This window comes from Mytilus galloprovincialis, chromosome 4 (genome assembly GCF_965363235.1).
Source record: "Mytilus galloprovincialis chromosome 4, xbMytGall1.hap1.1, whole genome shotgun sequence".
Taxonomy (NCBI): Eukaryota; Metazoa; Mollusca; class Bivalvia; order Mytilida; family Mytilidae; genus Mytilus; species Mytilus galloprovincialis.
Window position 1 is genome coordinate 11,592,147 of NC_134841.1, and position 13,238 is coordinate 11,605,384.

General features: G+C 32.5%; 1 long non-coding RNA gene across 1 annotated transcript in view; it reads right to left on the reverse strand.

The window, feature by feature from the left end:
• Nucleotides 1–3,633, reverse strand: part of LOC143071355 (uncharacterized) — a 12,214-nt gene extending 8,581 nt beyond the window's left edge. The window contains exon 1 of the long non-coding RNA XR_012976881.1: nucleotides 2,193–3,633. This is a non-coding gene — a long non-coding RNA (uncharacterized LOC143071355). The remainder of the gene's footprint in view (nucleotides 1–2,192) is intronic.
• Nucleotides 3,634–13,238: the final 9,605 nt, after the last annotated feature.

Here is a 13,238-nt window from a genome sequence, read left to right on the forward strand (position 1 = left end):
ATCAATAAAATAAATCTACAAATTTGCATCATTTATGTTGTGGATTTTATAATGACGATTTAACAGTACACATGCTTGGAAGATAGACTCGAAGATATCACTCAACGTCCAGTGGCATATATTTCATGAAGGTTCAGTACTGTAGGCAAAACGCAATTACACGCTAAAAAACGGTTCCATAGGAGAGAGCCTAACTCCGGTGTATCATATAGCAGCATACGGTATAGTATGAAGATCATCTTTTTTCTTCATTTTATTATTTTGGCGTTGCAAATATTGAATCAAGGAGGTATTTGGGTTTTTTTATTTTCTTATTTTTCTGTATAAAGAGAAGAAGACAATGTATTTCCTTTGATATTTATTTCTTAAGTTAAACAATGTAATATTGTAATTTTGAAGAGCGGGGAGGGGGTTTCTGACTACCCTATATTTAAAATATTTTGTATAGTTATCTCCTTCCACCTGGTGGTTTTATATTTTTAATCTATCGTACCTTCCGAAATCCTATATCTAAAAAAACAAATCTAATTAAATAACTGTCGTTACATGTAGGGTAATGGTCCGAGGTTCCATGACTATATATATATTATTTAAATATGTCCGGCCTGGCAAATTTGGTCAGTCAGATTATTTATTTCAGAAAAAAAATTTCAACTGCTACATGCAAGATTATTTATTACACATGTATCATTTCACTGTATAATAGAATTCAATTTGTAGGCCAGGTTTTTTTTAGGTGGAAGCCATCACATTTACTACTATTTTATTCCTGGCCAATAAATTTATTTACAAAATCTGCCAGCTCCGATCCTAGAGTCAAAGGGTGTCCTCTAACCCCCATTTAGTATGCGGTATTGCTGTTATTATTATAGTACGCAGAAAAAAATGGAACTAAATACGCTGGAATTATAAAATTATATTATTATATCTTTATTAGTTTTCTGTTAAAGTATTCGGTACAAGGAATCCCCCCCCCCCCCCCCATTTTTTTGTTATTTAGCTCATTGTACATTAAATAATGATCCGGATTAATACAAATGTTCATGTCTTGGAAGCCGCCCTTTTCAAGACAGCCCATGCAACTTGTTTCGAACGAAAAAGATGACAAGCAATTCTTATATACATAAATAACAAACTTTATGATGGTCAATTATGGACCATTGGCTTATTTGGAAAAGGGGCTATGATTTTCATGCGGGCCACAATTTTTTTAGCCCGCTATATGTTCTATTCTGCTTTTTTTTTTTAAATGGGTGCTGCCTTTTTTTTCTTCGGCGCTTAGCGTCGATTTAAAAAATAGGTAACACACAGTCACCGGCAGCTTGAGCCTAGGTGGTCGAGTGGTCTAGATCGTCGGACATCTAACATTGTTGTGCTGTTATTTAAAGTAGTTATGTATATAATATGTGTTTTCAGCCATGTATCGCCTTCACCGGTGATCCAATGTATCGATCTATCCTAGAGGGTTGTCACTTGTTCAGATGTATAATATATATATATAATCAAGTCTAAATTGAAAACTACGTTCAAATCTATGATTGCGTTGGATAGAAACCGCAATTTTTATACGTGTGCAGTTAAAACAAATCGTTGAAGAAGGATCTAAATACAGCACAAACAGCATATTCCAAAAGACCAAAAAAGTGAAAAAGTATACTTTAGCAAAACGCATTTGACGAACAACTGATGTTCTTAACCCTTGGTGACTGCCATGAGCGATTGCCAAATAAATTGATCACCATATGTTACAAAATGGATCTTAATATTAATTTAATTTTAAACAGAAAAAATCAATCAATAAAAAATGCACTTGTAATCAAAGCGAGATAAACATGAACACTTATGCATCCTGCTTCGTGTCACAGGTGATACGTTCGTGATTCGTACGTGATTCGTGATCTCACCGGTTACCTCTAATAGAACAATAAACCGCTTTTTTGCATTTAACTTCATCCGAAACGCTTAAAACAATAAAATAAAAGCCATGGAAGTGAAAATACTAGCGGAGCTCGATTATCACGAGAAAGTTAGACTCAAATCAAGTGTTAACCATTTTTTAATTCAAATCAAATGTTAACCTTTTTTTTTTTTTTAACTCAAATTAATTGTTAACCATTTTTGAACTCAAATCAATTGTTAACCATTTTTTTCCAATACTCTTTTACTTGCTAAATGTAAAACAATTAACATACCGATGGAAGCAGCATAAACAGGGACAAAGGCATTTGAAGAGACATCTTATACAGCCAACACACTTTCCTCCACCACCGCTGCAACAACCGGGTTTGTCATCTTCCTCAACTTCTTCTTCGCACATTAGAGAGCATGTAAGATAACGAAAAGCATTGTTCAAAAGTGCAATACCTCCATTAGCGGCAGACCAAATACGTCTAGACAGATGTTTACCCTTTAAATCCTTGCCACAAAGAGATACACACGCATCTTGGTAACGGAGGAGAAGAAGTCCTTGTGGAATTTCTATGAATAAAACAGAATAAAGAGTTTCTGTCCTACCATCCAGTAATTTTTTAGGATATTTCAAAATCCTATCCCTCATTTTCTTCTGAGTGCTATCATTGCCTTCAACCGCTTGCTTTTTCTCCCTCATGAACTTAACTTCACTGTAAATCTGAAATATGATATTAGCCAGTTGGATTACTGACAGAACTGTTCCCGCAATGGTAAAATACTTATACTTCTCTGCGATATCCTCTATACCTGTACATTCTTTTTTCGGTTGTCGTTCAACACCAGAAAGATCTGAGATAATGTCTGAGGGTGTTGTCATATCATTAGACTGCATCCAGTCAAAGACACAGTCTGTGATAACCAATATAGCTGAGCAAACCCTGGTAAGGATAACACGAATTGAATCTCGTCTTGTCTTTCGATGCTTATTATTTTTCCCCTCTCGTGAACCGTCCATTGTAGGAGATGAAGGTGGCATAACAATTATTCCATGATTGCATGGGTTAGCCATTCCTGGTTGTTCCATTGCTTGGGGGCTGTTATAGTGATAAGAATGGTCCATTCTGTTAGTAGGATATTGTTCGATGGATTGGATTGATGGTGGTCTATGCATATATCCTTCATTTACATAAGCCCTTTCCATCATTTCACTGGATGTTGTTTGCACTTGGGTTTCGTCCATTGAGGAAGATGACGGGGACTCGACAAACGGTCCTCCAGTAGATGGGTTACCCATACCTGGTAGTTCTATTGCCTGGGTGTTGTCACGGTTATAAGAATGGTCCAATCTGTCATTGGGATATTGGTCGATTGATTGGATTGATGGTGGATTGTGCCTATATCCCCCATTTACAAAAGATGTTTCCCTCATTTCTGTGGACATTCCATACTGTGCTGAACCGCCATAACCATGTCCTGTTGCAGAATACTGGGCTGGAGCATGTCCCCTATAAACAACAGAACGTTGTTCACTTCTGGTGTGTGCTTCAAACGATGAATTAGGATAACTATGCATATTACAATTAATTTGAACAAGACACAAAACTATCCTGTGCTTTCTGTGTGAACTGTCGGTATTTGCCTTTTCTGAACGTCTTTATTATCTACCTTGTGCTTTCTGTGTGTACGGAGTTAGTCTCATCGAAACGTCTTTGTTATCTGCGTTTAAGGTATTGAAATTTAGTTATGAGAATATTATGTAATCATGTCAAGTTGTGTAATTTTTTATCTTTTTATTTGTACTTGCTTAGGTACATGACTGTAAAATTTGTATTGGTTTTAAGATATTGTAAAGAGAGCTGAGCAAACTATTTATTTCAACAAACTTTATAATTTAAAAAGAATAATGTTTGGTAAAATCCAGATCTTGTGATGTATGCTTTACCACAACGCCTTGACCTCACGATACGAGAGCGATTTGATTGAAAATTGGTATTATGAAACTAAAAGTAAGAAGTGTAATGTTAAAGATTATAAAACAGTAAAATTAGTTTGTTATTTCGATAGTACCCTTTTAGATATACTTTTTTTATGTTTATACACGTACTTTTAAAGAATAATGTGGGGGGAAATTATAAATGAGAAGAACATCGACTTTGTCATATCTGTACACGGCAGCAAACTGTAGTTCACATTTGTATCCGCTTCTGCACCTCATTCACTATTCATACTGTCTATTTAACTTTTCTGAATCTTCAACATAAACTGTTTGTTTTATGATTTTTTTAGGAATGGGGGTGGGGGTGTTCGGGGGTCATATAGAAAAAAAATCAGGAATCAGGTATTTTTGTGTGAGTTTTTCTTGCAGTACTTCTATTTTATAATAACTTCTAAGGAAACATTTTTATATTTTTTGTATCTGTTGTTGTGACGAATACTGTATACATAAGAAAGTATTCTTCATATATGAATACCTTCTTTCTGAACAAGTTACATCATATTATCAAATTTGAAACTGACCACAGGAATATTGTAACAGAAAGTTAAGTTTTCTAGTCTAGTACATGCATTAAAATTTTCTAAATAGAAATATCAAAATTTGCTTTACTTCTAGAATGTAATAATTTTACAGGAACATAAGATAAAACAAATAAAAAATCAACTCTTTGGATGCAGAATTATTAGTTTTATAAAATTTCTATGATATATTTCAAATGTTTTTAAAATCATAAAGAGCATTCAGTTATCTTTCGCTTTTCCCTCAAACAGACATTTTCGAAACACACGTATGTAAGTTAATGAAGCTTAACAGTATGTAGAATTTTATTCAATATACCTTGTACATTCAATGATTAAGTGGTAAACATTTAGTGTGTCTTTAGTTTGATATCACTAAATTACAATTACAATACAATCACTTCAGTAGGTAACACTGAATACGTAATTGTTATGATGAACAGTATTAGGACTTGAAAACAAAGGAGTAGGTCCGGTAAGGACCGATTTTGGCCTCAAATTTCAGGTTGATCAGACGAAAGATTTTGACCACTTTTTTAACACTTAAGTGTCTATTTCATTTGAATCAATTAGTTTATGTGAAAGATATTAACTGATTTAGACATTAAAAACGACCCGATTCAAGCTCAAATATGAAAAATCTACAAAATATGCCGAAAAATGTCACTTTTCAGATGGTTTTTGTCAAATATGAAAGTGGCCGCATTCGTGTTCATCCTCAACCTTTATATAGGTTATGTATTATCATAAATACAACTTACATTTCAATATTAAGGATGAACACGAATGCGGCCACTTTCGTTTTACACGAACACTGTCTAAAATTTAACTAAAATGCTAGAATTGTGAAGATTTCAGTAATTTAGCATGACTTAATGGTGCTAGTACCCTATATATGTGCATTGTATTGTCAGAAAATGTCCATATTTATGTAGCAGAAGCATTCTACTGTCCAATAAATAACTAAAAGTTTACATTTTAACAATTTGTAAAACTGTTTTATTTTGGGGCCAAAAAGGGGTCTTATTGGACCTACTCCTTTAAATATCACAAGAAGCGTTGGTATTGCTACCATCAGACAAAGTATCATAAATATGTATGGTCATTGTTCTACATAAAAATGATATTGCTATACTGAAAAGTGAGTTTAAATAATTTAAAACCATCGATCCTATTGATACAAAAGTGTATATGAACTTATTTAACAACGACTGAACTCGAAACTGCTACCGAACATCACAAGATCCAAACTCTGTTCGTCTGTCTGAATTACTCAGGAAACTTTGGAAATATTTTTATATCCGCATTTTGTGAATATTCACAATTTTGCGTTGCTGACTAGTGTTCTCGTATATAAGCACGTAAAAATTCAACGCAAAGAATTTCTGAAGAACCTTATTTGATCTATGAGTTTGAATGTCCCTATAGTATCTTTCGCCCCTCTTTCATGATAATAGCGGTCAAGAATTGTCCAGATGTCTTATGTAAGTTGAAACAATTAGGTGAACTGTGAGCTGCAGCTTACTTATGATACCCCACCTTTAAAAAAAATTGAAAAAAATAACTTGAAGTGCGACAAAAAACATGAAGTATGATACGAATTAAATCGGGAAACTCTGATTAGAAATTCAAAAGAAAAACACAATTTAAATTTCATACTTGATATGTGTTCAAAAATTGAAGAATTCAGTAAACAATAAGTTGATTGATGATGAATCTAAATATATATTGCACGTTAAAGCATGTCCACACGAAGCATAATAAAATTATTATAATTAATAATTTAATTCAAGAACTCAATCTAACCATAAGGGAACTTTTGTCACCAGAGATTACACATGTTTCTTATATACATATAAGTACTGTCCTTTTGTATTCCATTATATATTAACTAGGATTTAAAAGAGATCGAGGTTTTAAAATGCTAAGGAACGTTATTGATTTAATATTATATCACCTTTATCTCTTAATAATGAACTGACATGCATGTATGTTTGTACACCGCTTAATGTGGACGTTTTCAATCGCACAAAACTTTAAATCGTATTTATCATTAAGAACATTGCACATTACCTTCTCCCAAGGAAAAAAAGAACAGATTGAAGGGTAAATACTTAACTATGCGCGACAGGAGAAAAGCGGACACAGTGGTGATACAGCAAAATTTATTGTAAGGTTGTACGGTAGTATTTTAATTCGGAATTGAGGTTTTTCATTTTTGTACCCTTAAGTCTTTGTGTCTAAACAATGCAACTAAAAAGAAAAAAAAACCAGTATTTTCAAAACTTAAGAAGAATCAAGTGTAGAAATATATGAAATAATTTACAAACAGGTGAAATTTTTTTTTTAAGATTTTTCAAAATTTTGCATTCAATGAATGATAAAAGACATACAACACCAGTTGCCTTAGGTTTAAAAAGATCTCTTTACATAGAAAAATGATATTTAACAATATAGTATGGCATGGTATTGGTTGCAAAAATTTGATATTTTTTATTTAAATACAATATTTCAAATTTAGTATAATTCTTCATTTTTAAAAATGCAATATTTTTTATTTGAATAGTATATTTTTTAATTTCAATGCAATATTTTTTATTCCAGTGGTATAATTTGTCTTTTAAATGCAATACTTTTTTTTTTATTGAAATTGTATATATTTTTTTATTTAAATGCAATATTTGGTATAATTTGTCATTTTTTTGGGTCATGTTTAGGAAGAAAGGGGCGAAATCCAAACAATTACCGACCAATCACAAACGTTGTTGCAAATTTGACCTTATGACGACAAAGAATTTCCCATAGTGCAATTATTATATATACATATACTACTATACCAATTGAATGAAAAATATTGTATTTGAATGACAATGTATACCATTTGATTAAAAAATATTGCATTTAAATGAAAAAATATACAATTCAAATAAAAAATATTGCATTTGAATAAAAATGTTGCATTTAAATGAAAAAATATACCATTCAAATAAAAAAAAATATTGCATTTAAATGAAGAAATATACCAATAAAATTTAAATTATTGCATTTAAATGAAGAAATATACCAATTAAATTAAAATCATTGCATATAAATGAAAAATATCAAATTTTTGCAACCAATACCATGCCATAATAGGGTCCAAAATCCCTTCATTTGCAGTAATTTGATATCAAATATGTTAATAGTAAATGTAAGTATTTTAAAATTTGTTCTTTCTCAGAACATGAAGAATAATTTAAACTACCGGATTTATTTCCACAAAATCTTCCTATGCACTTATTTCCACTTCCTTAAACAGATAGAGGAATGTTTAATTATGATTATATAAAAAGATTATTACAGCGAATTGTTGATAAGTGTAATCTCAAAATGTTTATTTATTTGTTGAGATGATTGTCTTTCGCCGAAATGATGATCATATTCTAAGTATTGCATCTATCAGGTATATTTGTATCTAGTCTTATGTGTACTTTCGGTCATAATGTATGCATGTTACTAGTACCTAATACAATATATATATGGGTTAAGTAAATTCTACATAGGATAAACTCATCATAGATACGCCAGACGCACGTTTCGTCTATAAAAGACTCATCAGTGACGCTCGAATTGTTAAAAAGGCCAAATAAAGTACGAAGTTGAAGAGCAATGAGGACCCAAAATTCCTAAAAGTTTTGCCAAATACAGCTAAGGTAATCTATGAAAGTTCAAATATGAATTTACTGATCCCATGTTTATCGTATTAGGTCATTAGTGCACTGTGTAACGTATTCCAGCTCCTTTGTTCTAACATGGGTGATCTGAGCCGGATCACCCCTACCAGATAACCCCAGTTTGAGTTTCTTTGTTATTCATGCTTTCCTTTGTTCTGTAACATTTTGGCGGGAATGTCAAATCCACTATAAAACTTATAGTTAAATATACAATTATACGGAAAAGACTATCTATCAAAATTCACGTAGAAAAAATCCAGTGTATATGCTGGGATTCGAGCTCAAGACCTTTAGCATATCAAGCCACGACACAACCACTACACTAGGATGACTGGATACAAACTATCAGTAATTTAACATACCTAAAGGAAGCAAGATATTTTTATAAGTGGGGAGAGTTGACAGACCTTTATGCAGTGGGGTTTAAACCCTTTTCGTTAATAAGTAAGTTGTCAGTGATTTTTCAGTTTGATTTTACGCTTTTTCAAAAGTGGGGCGAGTCGGTAAACAAGAGTGGGGCGATTTTGTTTCATAAAGTGGCGATATAGGTTGGGCCGATTGGCCAGTGGGGCGAGTTTACATTGTTTGATATCTACTCATCGTGTTCGGGGTCAAAAAGGGTATAAATCATATAGTAATGTATAAAAGAGGGACGAAAGATACCAAAGGGACAGTCAAACTCATAAATCTAAAACAAACTGATAACGCCATGGCTAAAAATGAAAAAGACAAACAGAAAAACAATAGTACACATGACACAACATAGAAAACTAAAGAATAAACAACACGAACCCCACCAAAAACTAGGGGTGATCTCAGATGCTCCGGAATGGTAAGCAGATCCTGCTCCACATGTGGCACCCGTCGTGTTGCTTATGTGATTACAAATCCGGCAAATAGTCTAATTCGGTAGGTCACATTCATGAAAGGGAAGGGTATTGTAGTTACGACGTAAAGAATATATCCGATATCATTAAGTATATTATAATGGTTGTGTGGCGTTCTAAACTAGATTTTATGAATTGTAAATGGTTTTTCGTCTAATCTAAAACAGCTGGTATGTAAAATAGTTATCCCACTCGGACTTAGTGTGTCCGTATGTGATCACCCTCTGGCCTCCGGCCATCGGGGTGATCTTATACAGACACACCGAGTCATCGTGGGATAACTATTAATTACCGACTATTTTAACATCTGACATTAAGATAAGTGGCATATCAAATTGACAAAATCTTCAGTATACAGAACCTACTCCTATAAGTCTTTACAAAAACAAATGCCAACAATGTTTTCTGCATTTATTTCAATCGTTCTTTTTTCAAATGTTACCTCAACTACCACTACCAACCATGTATTAGAATAAGCCACGCCTACTTACCCCTTACAAAATATAAACGTCTCCACGCGGTCGCTTTTAACCGATTATATTCAAAGATGTTTAGGGTAATATTGATATGTTGTACTAACATGGTTGCATGTCGTATACTTGCCGGTAGTCTGGGACAAATTTTTGTTCTCCATGTCAATCTCGATATTTTGAATTTAGATGCCATTTTGAGTAGCCGAATTTAACTTCCTGCTACCTTTTCATTCAAAAACACCAAAAAATAAAATGTGATGAATTATTGATCATAACGTGGCATTTTGTATATACGCCCTGTTATTCGCAATTGGTCTCTCCTGGCTTGATATGGGAAATTGGGGCTGATAACAAGGTCAATATTGAAAATGACATGTAATAATCTACAGTTAATGTATGAATGCTTAATAAACAGTTATAACAATACCATATAAATGGTATTAACAGTTGTTGCAAGCAACGTGTTGAATAAAAAATGAGTTTCAAAAATGAGTTAGAAAGATCCCTGAGAAAGTTTACAACATCCACTTGCAATTGTCACTTTGCATATTTTTTTCCACATTTAGGTTTATGGTCTTTACATTGACAGTAGTAACAAGTACACAATCAACAAAAGAAATACTGCAGCAATTACATATTCATTGTATAACAAACGCATTTCTGTTCACCGAGACAGGCAGGCACAAGGAATCCTAATCCATAAAAATCTATTATGCGCATTCACAAAATAAATTCATTATAGCATGATAATCAGAAACGAGTAAGTGAAGTGTATCAAACAACTTTAAGGTAATATGTTCATATGTGCATTGCAGCCAACAGAGGATATATTTAGTTTTTCTATAATACAGCTGATCTCTTTTGAGATATACACATGCTTCTGTTAATCCAAATAATAATTTTATACGAACCGAAAGAAAATTTCAGTATCGATGTTATTCATATCAATGTCATTCAAATCAATGTCAAAATATATATGTATCTGTTATTAGAGATCTAATTAATTCAAGATCAAGTGATTAAGTTGAAAACATCTATTCAATCGAACCTGAGATAAAAGGTACATCAGATATATTTAAGTCTGCCTCATATCTTGACTGACCGCTAGAAGTTGACAATGATGGTCTGTCGAAAACAAATCTTTACGACATAATGGAAGATTAATTAAACTTCCAAATTGAGCACTTTACATTTCTATGTTTCAACATTCTAGCAGCACCTTCATACGGAGTATATATCTTTCAGTTTACACGATAAGCCGAGACTTGTACTCGTATCATGACTTTCTTGATAAAGGGTTGCTGCGCACAAGGAAGCTTTCAAATAAAAAAAATGTGTTGAAATCATCCCCCATAAATTTTACAGACGCGATCACGCTTTGGTTTACCTTTATGAATAAAAAGTAAAATCACAAAAGTACTGAACTCCGAGTAAAATTGAACACGGAAATTCAAATAATTACCGTTGCACAAATGACGACTATTACCTATGTTATTTCAACTGACAGGATGGAGCTTGCGTTTTAATTTGCATGAGGACAGTCTATTTGAAGATATGTGTGATTACGATGATTGCCGTTATAATTATTACTGATTTCTCATCACCTATCAGTGACCTTTAAGGAATTTACAACAGAATGACTGGACACTTCATTGAAACACTTATCTATAGATGGACTGGTTTATTATGAGCGAACTGGATAAACTCCGCCCAATCAAGTGAAATAAATCGAGTAATACTATTGTAGAAACATTTTGTATTATGATTTTCACTAGCTGTGATACAGTTATAGTAAAACTGTTTATAAAGGGTTTGGAGTCTATCTTTTTTTTTTGTTTCTCTCTTTAGAAAGATAAACCATACGGTTCAGATAAGGATAACTACCAAACTGTATTGACAAATCACTGCGTCTGGTATTTTGAGGGTATAAACATCAGTTCGCTGATTTGTAACTTTGGGCAATAATGTAACCTATGTTTCCCTTGTTAATTTTGTTCATTGAATTTTCGTATGTTTACTTCACATATTGCACAAGATTTCAGTCATTTTGGATGTCGTTTCTGTACAAAATTCGTTACCGAAATAATGGTGTAGGAAGATATGATTTCATATAATCAATTCATTTTCTTAGAATTTGATTAAAGAAACAGCGAGAATCTTTGTAACAGTATAATATTGTGTAGTATTGTTCTGTTTATTTCGTACCTTTTGGTTTTGTAATCTATTAAAAATTTTGTTAAGAGTATACCAATATTTCCTGTATTGATTGATATTTAATATGTATGCTACTTTTGTTTGTCTATTTATTGAGATAAACAAAGTGATAGGGCTGAGACTACACAATCAAGTTAAAGCCAGACACATGCATATGCTTATCTCATAGTTTCCGTAGTTGTCTTCTGTTAGACTTAGGGGTCAGCTAGAACTTGTCATATTGTATATAGACACCTGTATTTGTTTTTATTGAAAATACCGCCAGCTAGATTCCTTTGACACATCTAAAAAATAAATGTGTTATATTATATATAATTCACATGCACGTTTCTTTACTAAAATCGAAATTGATACATAATTCAAAACCTCTTTGATTAGAATCCTAAATATCTAATTATTGAAATCCTGACTGATAAAAGTACTTTGCATTTTAAAGTCTGCTCTTCTTCTTTCCGAAGTTTTTGAACTACTAGTTTATATCTGTAACTCTTATATGTGCTAATTTTCACCTTAACGAACATATTAAGGAATGTTTACTTATGATTAAAATGGTTGATAAATGCAGCGTACTGTTGATTTGTAAATAATAAAATACTTACAAATACTGATACCACAACCAAATGGTTATAATTTGTTTACAGTATCCTATTTGTTAGAACTATCATTATCCATTCTAAAGGTACGTTGATGTACACATGTACGAATGTTGTAACAGAAGGCATAACTAGTTGCATATTTTGAAATGATTGCCCCATACACTCCTTTAACAATTGTTTCATGGTATGTCACGGTTGAAAGATCCTTCAAAACACTTTCAATATTTACTTGTAATATTGCAGCATTTTGTTCTCCTTAATGTTTTCTGGCTCCATAAGAGGACAGTAGCATAATCCAGAAAAAAAATCGTATGAAACATGGTTTTGTTTACCAATTACACACAATACAAACTATTACTGCCTACAGAGACAGCAAGGTATGAGGAATTCGTATCTGGAAAACAATTGCATAAATAAAAGGGTTTGTGTATTAGTATACCAGTCCAACTAGAAACCTCTCAGAAAGTTATTTGTAGGTTTCATTATGGCTGCGTATTATACATCAACCAACCCAAATAGACACCCCAGTTTAGTAATGGTATTAGTGCCTGACGAAGGAAGTCAAGAGATTACCATATTTGTATACCCAGTAAACCTTCAAATTAAAACAGTTGATAATAGATAACATTTGTGATATTATTATTTCTTTAAAATCCATGCATGGGACTACATGGATATCATGTATGAGTGTCAGTATCAAAGACGACATCGGATATGACATAGTCACAACACGGTCCGCCGTTTTTGAATGTATCTAATTGCCAAAGTGGGATGCTAAATAAATCCTTATTTAATAAATCATGAGTCAAAGTGTTGCAGAAAATTCTTTCTTTGCAAAAATTAAAGTTATAGTAAATACAGACAACTGTTACAATAAATTCTTATACGGAAGACTTTAAGCTTGAGCAACACGAACGCAACTATTTTTAT